General features: G+C 44.8%; 1 pseudogene; it reads right to left on the bottom strand.

The window, feature by feature from the left end:
- Positions 1-6,523: 6,523 nt before the first annotated feature.
- LOC123399465 lies at positions 6,524-8,441 on the bottom strand (annotated as a pseudogene).
- Positions 8,442-10,675: the final 2,234 nt, after the last annotated feature.

Below are 10,675 nucleotides of genomic sequence, written 5' to 3'. Positions count from 1 at the left end.
GAATATGATATTTGCAATATTATTGAAAGTGGGTTTGGAGAAGTCATGACTTAAGTTGATGATAATCCCACTATTTTTGAAGAGCGTCAACTTGCTTGCATGTGGATCATGAAAATAATATCCTATGTGATAGTTACATTGTTGAATTTGATTATGATCCCACATGTAATTGCTATGAGAGAGGAAAATATTGTGGTAGAAACTTTCATGTTACCAAATTACCTCTCGTTATGTGGAGATTGCTATTGTCTCTTTCTTCTTCCTTGCATATGGCAACTATTGGTTGTCTTGACAATCTGTTTTCCTATAAAATGCCTATGCATAGGAAGTATGTTAGACTTAGATGTGATTTTCACATGCATTATGATGCTCTCCTTGTGCTTCAATTCTTGTCTTTTGTGTGAGCATCACTGATTTATCAATGCCTAGCTAAGGGCGTTAAACAATAGCGCTTGTTGGGAGGCAACCCAATGAATTTATCTTTTTCTTTCTGTTTTGTTGCGTCCACACTTTCATAATTCTGTTGTGATTGTGTTTTTTGTGTTTCTTTTTGTGTTTGAGCCAAGCAAAACCTTTATGACTAGTCTCGGTAATGGTTGTTTGATCCTGCTGGAAAAAGACAGAAACTTTTCGCTCATGATATGATTTTTCATTTTTATTCAGAAAGAGCTCTTGAGTTGATTCTTTTTGCTGCTGATTGATATGCTTTTTTACCAGACCGTCGTAATGTTTCAGATTTTTTGAGGTACCAGAAGTATACGAAGTATACAAATTGCTACAGACTGGTCTGTTTTTGACAGATTCTGTTTTTGTTGAGTTGCTTGCTTGTTTTGACGAACGAGAATACAGTAGCACATCATCAATATAGATGGAATTCAAGTTTGCTACAGTACCAAAAGAAGTGGTAGTTTGCTTTCTTGTACTAATGTTATCACAAGTTTCTGTTTAAGTTTTGTGTTGTAAAGTTTTCAAGTTTTGAGTGACGTTCTCATGGACAAAGAGATAAGGAGTGGAAAGAGCTCAAGCTTGGGGATGCCCAAGGCCCCCCAAGACAAATTCAAGGACACCAAAAGCCTAAGCTTGGGGATGCCCCGGGAAGGCATCCCTTTTTCGTCTTCAATCCATCGATAACATTACTTGGAGCTATATTTTTATTCACCACATGATATGTGTTTTGCTTGGAGCGTCTTGTATCATAGGAGTCTTTTCTTTTTGTTGTGTCACAATCATCCTTGATGCACACCTTTTTGAGAGAGACACGCACTCATCGTGATTTTGCTAGAATGCTCATAGTGCTTCACTTATATCATTTGAGTTAGATACTTTTGCTCCAGTGCTTCACTTATATCTTTTGAGCTAGATACTTTTGCTCTAGTGCTTCACTTATATCTTTTGAGATAGATACCTTTTGCTCTTGTGCTTCACTTATATCTTTAGAGCACGGTGGTGCGTGACTTGGTAGTTGGCTTATGCTATGAAAGTAGTCCCATGTGCTAGGTACCCAAAGAGGATGCAAAAACTTCCATCTTCATGTGCATTGAGTAGAAAGAAAAGTTTCAATTCCTCTCAATTAGTTTTGAGACATGGATTCGAGAATACTAAAAGCTATGTTAGTAGGGTGTTGTTAATCTAGAAATACTTGTGTTGAAGTTAGTGATTCCCGTAGGATGCACGTATGGTGAACCGCTATGTTAGGAAGTCGGAGCATAATTGATCTATTGATTGTCATCCTTTGTGTTGAGGTCGGGATCGCGCGATGGTTTACACCTACCAACCCTTCCCCTCGGAGTATGCGTTTAGCACTTTTGTTTCAATTACTAATAAAAACTTTCACAACAAGTATGTGAGTTCTTTATGACTAATGTTGAGTCCATGGATTAGATGCACTTTCACCTTCCACCATTGCTAGCCTCTCTAGTGTCGCGCAATTCTCGCCGGTGCACAAACCCACCAAATTCCTTCCTCAAAACAGCCACCATGCCTACCTACTATGGCATTTTCATAGCCATTCCGAGATATATTGCCATGCAACTACCACCATTCCGTCTCATGACTTGTGTCGTCACTCTCATATTGCCATTGCATGATCGTACTAGATCGTTGCACATCCCGGTACACTGCCGGAGGCATTTCCTATGGAGTCATCATCATTGTGATCTTTGAGCTGTGAGTAAATAAAAGTGTGATGATCATCATTATTAGAGCATTGTCCCATGTGAGGAAATAAAATAAAAAAAGAGGCCAAAGAGCCCCAAAACAAAAAAAACGGGAGAAAAGAAAAGAGAGAGGCCTAAGAGCCCAAATAAAAAAATGAGAGAAAAAGAGAGAAGGGACAATGCTACTCTCTTTTTTCACACTTGTGCTTCATATTAGCACCATGCTCTTCATGATTGAGAGCTTCTTGCTTTGTCTCTACCATATGCTAGTGGGAACCTTTTATAATTTGGCTTGTATATTCCAATGATGGGCTTCCTCAAAATTGCCCTAGGTCTTCATGAGCAAGCAAGTTGGATGCACACCCACTAGTTTTCCTTTTGAGCTTTCACATACTTATAGGTCTAGTGCATATCTTGTATGGCAATCCCTACTCATTCACGTTGATATCTATTAATGGGCATCTCCATAGCCAATTGATATGCCGAGACAATGTGACCATATCCTCCTTTTTGTCTCACAACCACCACCACACTCTATTCCACCTATAGTGCTATATCCATGGCTCGCGCTCATGTATTGCGTGATAGTTATAAAAAGTTTGAGAAAGTAAGAGTGCGAAAACAATTACTTGGCCAATTCCGGGGTTGTGCATGATTTACATTAGTTGTGTGAGGATGATGGAGCATAGCCAGACTATATGATTTTGTAGGGATAACTTTCTTTGGCCTTGTTATTTTGAAAGTTCATGACTACTTTGCTAGTTTGCTTGAAGTATTACTGTTTTCATGTCAATAGCAAACTATTGTTTTGAATCTTACGGATCTGAACGTTCATGCCACGTGAAAGAAGTTGCAAAGGACAACTATGCTAGGTAGCATTCCACATCAAAAATTCATTCTTTATCACTTCCCTACTCGAGGACGAGCAGGAGTTAAGCTTGGGGATGCTTAATACGTCTCCAACGTATCTATAATTTTTGATGGTTTCATGCTATTATCTTGTCAAACTTTGGATGTTTTGCATGCCTTTTATTTATTTTCTGGGACTAACTTATTAATCTAGTGCCAAGTGTCACTTCCTGTTCTTTCCATGTTTTTTACCCCTTTTAGAGGAGGATTTTGAACGGAGTCCAAACAGAATAAAACTTCCGAAAAGATTTTTCCGGAACGGAAGAAGATCGGGAGACTTGAGAACCAAGGCAGGGGGTCCTCAGGGACCCCACAAGCCCTCATGGCGCGGCCAGGGGGCCCGCGCCGTCCAGGCTTGTGGGCTCCCTGGGCCACGTCTGCCCTAGGGTTTGCGCCTATATATCCCCAAAAATTCCACAAAAATTTAGGGGAGCATCGTAATCACTTTTCCGCCGCCGCAAGCTTCTGTCTCCGCAAGATCCCGTCTGGGGCACGTCCTGGTGCCCTGCCGGAGGGGGATTCGTACACGGAAGGCTTCTCCATCAACACCATGACCTCTAAGATGATGTGTGAGTAGTTCACCATAGACCTACGGGTCCATAGCTAGTACCTAGATGACTTCTTCTCTCTCTTGGATCTTCAATATAAAGTTCTCCATGATCTTCATGGAGATCTATCCGATGTAATCTTCTTTTGAGGTGTGTTTGTCGAGATCCGATGAATTGTGGATTTATGATCAGATTATCTATGAATCTTATTTGAGTTTCTTCTGATCTTTCTTATGCATGATTTCATATCCTTGTAATTCTCTTCGAGTTGTGGGTTTTGTTTGGCCAACTAGATCTATGATTCTTGCAATGGGAGAAGTGCTTGGTTTTGGGTTCATACCGTGCAATGACCTCACCCAGTGACAGAAGGGGTAGCGAGGCACGTATCGTGTTGTTGCCATCAAGGGTAAAAAGATGGGGTTTTCATCATTGGTTTGAGATTATCCCTCTACATGAACTCAATACACTAGATGCATGCTGGATAGCGGTCGATGTGTGGAGTAATAGTAGTAGCTACAGAAAGTATCGGTCTACTTGTCTCGTACGTGATGCCTATATGCTAGATCATTGCCTTAGATATCGTCATGACTTTGCGCGGTTCTATCAATTGCTCGACAGTAATTTGTTCACCCACCGTGATATTTGCTATTTTGAGAGAAGCCTCTAGTGAACACTATGGCCCCCAGGGTCTACTGCACACCATATTTTCAGCCTTACACTTTTTACTTCGTTGCACTTTCCGCCTTCTGATCTCACTTTTGCAAACAATTTTGAAGGGATTGACAACCCCTTTGAAGCGTTGGGTGCAAGTTGTTTGTTTTTGCGCAAGTACTTTGGACTTGACGAGGCTCTCCTTCTGGATTGATACCTTGGTTCTCAAACTGAGGGAAATACTTACTGCTCTTGTGCTGCATCACCCTTTCCTCTTCAAGGGAAAAACCAACGCAAACCAGAGAAGTAACAAGAAAAATTCCTACGCGCCAAGGAAGGACTTTTGTTGCCGCAGCAAGCATCATGGAAATTAGAGATGAAAAGTTACATTACCGTCTTGTGACGCATCGCCGACCACTCGACTCATCATTTCCTTAATGCTTAGTGTTGCTTTTTCTTGATTCCAACTTTTTACAAAACATGGGACACACAAAGATGATGGAGTCGGCAAGAAAAATCATTGTGTTGTGGCATGCGAAAGAGAACACCTGATTAGGTGGAAAAATTGGATGATTATTTACAGATTAGAAAGAAATGACTTATCACCCGGAGAATAGAAAGAAGACGTTTTATTCAAGAAATCAATTAGATGCATGTGTAGACATGAACCTCTCACTACTTCTACAGGAATTAGCAATATTAAATCCTAGGTGTTGATAGAGTAGGGGAGAAATCTTTTGTACAAATCAAAGACATGATCTCTTCATACAACATGAAATCTCGGAATATCATATCCACATAATTAGATCTTATCACTCAGTATGAACAAATCTATTTACCCATTTGAATGGATCTATATTTATTCATGAAATTTTACTTCATAAGAAATACCATACCAGCAGAGAAGACGAAGCTACTTCAGAGGAGCACAATCAACTTCCATGCTACACTAAAATTACTTTAATAGCTACAGGAAGGGAAACCTCGATCAGTAATTAAGCAGTACTGCAGTAAAGTAATGACTATTAAACAACAACAGTAGTTTCGAAATCTACTACATAGAACATCCTTTTTCCTACGCGAGTGCTGCGAGCGAGTGGGACGAGCGTTGTCCTCGTGCAGACGCTGGCAAGGACGGGTGGCGGTGGCGCTGCATATCGAGCGGGATGGCCCTATGGTGGCAACGACGGTAGGGCCCGGTTGGATCTGGCCGGGGTGGATCGATTTCCGGTGGATTTGGCGTGGACGCGGCCAGATCCGACGAGATCGAGGGCCGGCGGCGCCATGGCCCTCCTGGAGGTCCCTGTTCAGCGAGAAAGAGGGAGAGATGCGAGAAGATTGAGAGGAAGAAGGAGAAGGGAGAGGGGCGAGGCGGAAGAGCGGACAGAGGTCCGACGGGGCGTGGCGACGGTGTGGGGTCACCGGCGAGGCAGCCTACGGGCGCGAGGGGAGATCGGGCAAGATGACCTGCACGCGGTCGTGCAGTTTTTTTAAATAAAAGTGAAACATTTTCTGTGAATCCACTAAAGTAAGGGGTTGCGGGTTGATTTCAACAAAAGAAAGGGGGGGTTTTGCGAAATTGTCACGACGGACGGCAGAAGCGCTACTGCTTTATTATTAGGGGAGATAAGGTATCGTAAAAAAGCTCATTATTATATTCTTCTCGTGTATAAAAACCACAAACGAGTTAGTTCTTGCCATGAATATAGGCCACAATGTAAAAATGTAAAAATGATCCCAAAATCTATTGAACGGAAACTAATTTAGATACAACACTCAAAAGAAAATACATTAGGACAATTGTCTCTAAATATCTACTCATCATGAGACCATGCTAAGAGACGGTGCATTGGGAGTGGCCTTATAAAGGATGATTCCCATCGTGCTTATTACATCAACCTCGTACCGTGTGTGCTGTCTGCAGGTCCATATCAAGCCATACAAAGCAAATAGCTATACAAATGCTGGTAGCAAGTTCATTTGTTCCTTTCTACTAATAAGTTTCTTGTTGACCTTGCAACTCACACGTGCTTGTAGTATATACATACCGGCCCTCAGCCCTCATACACGGGAGATGATGGGATTCACAAGTCCTCACGCAGACTTGGCGAACCCAATCCCGCTCTCGCCAAAGTCGAAAACGGTATGATAGGCGCCCATGAAGATGTCTCCAAGTATCCCACGATTCCGCAGCACAAAAACTCAATCAGACGGATTGCAAGGAGAAAACAAGCAAGGGATGGTGAAGACTGGAGACTGTTAGGACGCATACCAGAGCGGGCCGCGAGAGGGTGGCACATCGAATGCCATGAACCCACTGATGCAAATTGTCTGGCCTGATTGCTCCAGCTTCACTACGTACTGCATCACAAAGGAGAAAGATTTAGACGGTATATATGTAGCAAGTAGACTGTGAAGAGTGACTAAGGCAAGTAGGTAGCAGTTGGTATAAATAAAACCAACATCAGTTCAGATTGGGCATTGACTATCTTAACCAGAGGTATGACTCGTTATCAAGCCTAAGAATATGATAACACGGAATCAGTGCAAATTTGAACAATGACCCAGGTGTAACTTAGGGGGGCACCTCACCTGCTCTGGCATCAAGGTGAAAGTCTTATTTGCTATGGTGAAAGCAAGATCAGGCATCTCTGAGATCTGGTGGCAGTCGATGGCTGATTCTCCGTTGGGGCTCGGGAGACGCTCACAGAGCTGCAATTCGCATTGGAATCAGACCATTATCACACTCTTCACCACTGGACAATCAGAAAATACTTGTGATACTGACCATTGCAAGATGAGCTCTTCCGTTTGGTTTTCACGGAGTTGATTCTGTATCCAAACAACAGTCATCTCACAAGCGGTGCAGAGAAGATCAGAGCCTCGCTTCTCTTTCTTATTAACGACAGATTCAATTTGGTTACTGCATAGTCATTCATGAAAGCAAAACTGTTATGAAAACATTGAGATACACATGTGTGGAAATGGGAAATACGGCTGCATGCGTATATTGTGCTAACCGGATAGAGTGACTACCATCAAATACACACACCGATCTCACTGCACACTTTATGTGGCCTTGTCTGCTCAATGTCAACTTAGTATTAGTATTCTTGTAATTGGTTAGAGAATTCAAGATCGGTGAGAAGATTGTAATAACAATAATCCAATTGCCAAGATAGCAGGAGCAACTGACAAACCTGTGCTACAAGGATCTCGAGGATCATCTCTCCATACTCTATCACTACTTCCTTGCATTCTGTAGTGATAATCCCCTCAGCCCCAATTGCATGATTGACTTGAGCCACTATGGTCTAAGAGCGGTATAAAATACAAATGTACAATGGATGTCCCAGTTATATACCATAGTTGTCTAAATGCGCATCTAGCAAATATGGTTCGATCCAAGGAAGAACACATACCATTGGGCCAGCGAGCAGTGAGGTCCCTGAGTCGACAATTACAGCGCAACCACCGGCACAGAAGCCAGTTGACTCGCCACCAATGAGAAGATCACCCATGTCAAACTGCGAGTAGCCTTTGTGAGTGACCGGAACGTATGTGTGTTTCCCCTTGTAGTGTTTTTTGTCCACACCCCCGAACACAAGTTCACCTCCCGCGGATGCATCAGGGTCACGGTTAAGCCAAAAGGAGAAGATGTCCTTCTCTATCAGCTTCTGCTCTTGCATGCTCTGCCTTTTTGTTCATGCAACACAGGAAAGGGTATTCAGCCAACAACATTACTGAGATTATGACATCATGATAATCTTTTCAGAGGTCTGAATATGTACCAAATTGGAGGGGCGCTTCCCACGGAGATCTCAGGAAATCCGAGCCCAAGTATACCATCAAACTTCCCAATGATAAAAGTAGGACTTGCTTCACGGGCTGTCTCGATAAATTTATGAAAGACAGTAAAAGTACAACATTAGTTTGTACTCCTGCATACAAATATTGTACTGAGCTCCTGCGAGCGAGCGGGACGAGCATCGTCCTCGTGCAGATGCGGGCAAGGACACGCAGCGGCGGCGCTGCAGATCGAGCGGGACGGCCCTATGGTGGCGACGACGGTAGGGCCCGGTCGGATCCGGTCGTATCTGGCCAGGGTGGATCCATTTCCGGTGGATTTGGCGTGGACACGGCCAGATCCGACGAGATTGACGGCCGGCGGCGCCATGGCCCTCCTGGAGGTCCCTGTTCAGCGAGAAAGAGGGAGAGATGCGAGAAGATTGAGATGAAGAAGGAGAAGGGAGAGGGGCGAGGCGGTAGAGCGGCCGGAGGTCCGACGGGGCGTGGCGGCGGTGTGGGGTCACCGGCGAGGCGGCGTGCGGGCGCAAGGGGAGCTCGGGCAGGATGACCTGCACGCGGTGGTGCAGTTTTTTTTAATAAAAGTGAAACGTTTTCTCTGAATCCACTAAAGTAAGGGGCTGCGGGTTGATTTCAACAAAACAAAGTGTTTTTTCTACAAAATTGCCACGACGGACTCCAGAAGCGCTCCGCGCTTTATTATTAGGGGAGATTAATGAAATTTATGAATTATTTAAGCTTATAGATCTATTATAGGAATGAAGCTGAGAAAAAGATTTTTTTAAAGAGCATTGACATGGTATAGGTTATTGAATGATACCGGTTCATGGGACCGGAACCGATCGAAGCTGGAATTTATCCTATGTACTTGTTTCATTGTGATCAAATATATATATAGTGGGTTTATCCTAATAACATCATTTAAGACCTTATTATGCACACATACACACCCTTATTTTGCAAATACTCACTACATTGCCGCCGCACCTCCCCTTCCCGCCTTCTTCCGCGCCAGCGGCGGACTAGCAGCCCCGCTGCCCCTCCCCTCCCCACCATCTACCGCGGCGGCGGCATGGGGGTGCCACCGCACCTCCCCTCCCCCCTTCTACCGCGGCGGCGGCATGGGGGTGCCACCGCACCTCCCCTCCCCGCCTTCTACCGCGGCGGCGGCATGGGGGTGCCACCGCACCTCCCCTCCCCGCCTTCTTTCATATCAGCGGCCTCGCAGTGCTGCCGCCCCTCCCCTCTCCGCCTTCTTCCGCGGTAGTGGCCTGGGAGCGCTGTCATCCCTCCCCTCCCGGTATTCTCCCACGCTGACGGCCTAGGAGCGATGCCGCCCTTCCCCTCCCGGCCTTCTCCCGCGGTGACAGCGGCCTGGGGGCGCAGCCTCCCCTCCCCTCCCGACCTTCTCCCGCGGCAGCGGCCTTCTCCCGCTCGCATACCGGTGGTGCTGTTGGAATTATGCCCTAGAGGCAATAATAAATATAGTTATTATTATAATTCCTGTATCAAGATAATCGCTTATTATCCATGCTATAATTGTATTGAATGAAGACTTATATACATGTGTGGATACATAGACAAAACACTGTCCCTAGCAAGCCTCTAGTTGGCTAGCCAGTTGATCAAAGATAGTCAGTGTCTTCTAATTATGAACAAGGTGTTGTTGCTTGATAAGTGGATCACGTCATTAGGAGAATCACGTGATGGACTAGACCCAAACTAATAGATGTAGCATGTTGATCGTGTCATTTTGTTGCTACTGTTTTCTGCGTGTCAAGTATTTGTTCCTATGACCATGAGACCATATAACTCACTCACACCGGAGGAATACTTTGTGTGTATCAAACGTCGCAACGTAACTAGGTGACTATAAATATGCTCTACAGGTATCTCCGAAGGTGTTCGTTGAGTTAGTATGGATCGAGACTGGGATTTGTCACTCCGTGTGACGGAGAGGTATCTCGGGGCCCACTCGGCAATACAACATCACACACAAGCCTTGCAAGCAATGTGACTTAGTGTAAGTTGCGGGATCTCGTATTACGGAACGAGTAAAGAGACTTGCCGGTAAACGAGATTGAAATAGGTGTGCGGATAGTGACGATCGAATCTCGGGCAAGTAACATACCGAAGGACAAAGGGAATGACATACGGGATTATATGAATCCTTGGCACTGAGGTTCAAACGATAAGATCTTCGTAGAATATGTAGGATCCAATATGGGCATCCAGGTCCCGCTATTGGATATTGACCGAGGAGTCTCTCGGGTCATGTCTACATAGTTCTCGAACCCGCAGGGTCTGCACACTTAAGGTTCGACGTTGTTTTATGCGTATTTGAGTTATATGGTTGGTTACCGAATGTTGTTCGGAGTCCCGGATGAGATCACGGACCTCACGAGGGTTTCCGGAATGGTCCGGAAACAAAGATTGATATATAGGATGACCTCATTTGATTACCGGAAGGTTTTCGGAGTTACCGGGAATGTACGGGGAATGACGAATGGGTTCCGGGTGTTCACCGGGGGGGGGGGGGCAACCCACCCCGGGGAAGCCCATAGGCCTTGGGGGTGGCGCACCAGCCCTTAGTGGGCTGGTGGG

Source organism: Hordeum vulgare, chromosome 1H (genome assembly GCF_904849725.1).
Source record: "Hordeum vulgare subsp. vulgare chromosome 1H, MorexV3_pseudomolecules_assembly, whole genome shotgun sequence".
Lineage (NCBI taxonomy): Eukaryota > Viridiplantae > Streptophyta > Magnoliopsida > Poales > Poaceae > Hordeum > Hordeum vulgare.
This window is presented reverse-complemented; position numbering and strand designations above follow the sequence as displayed.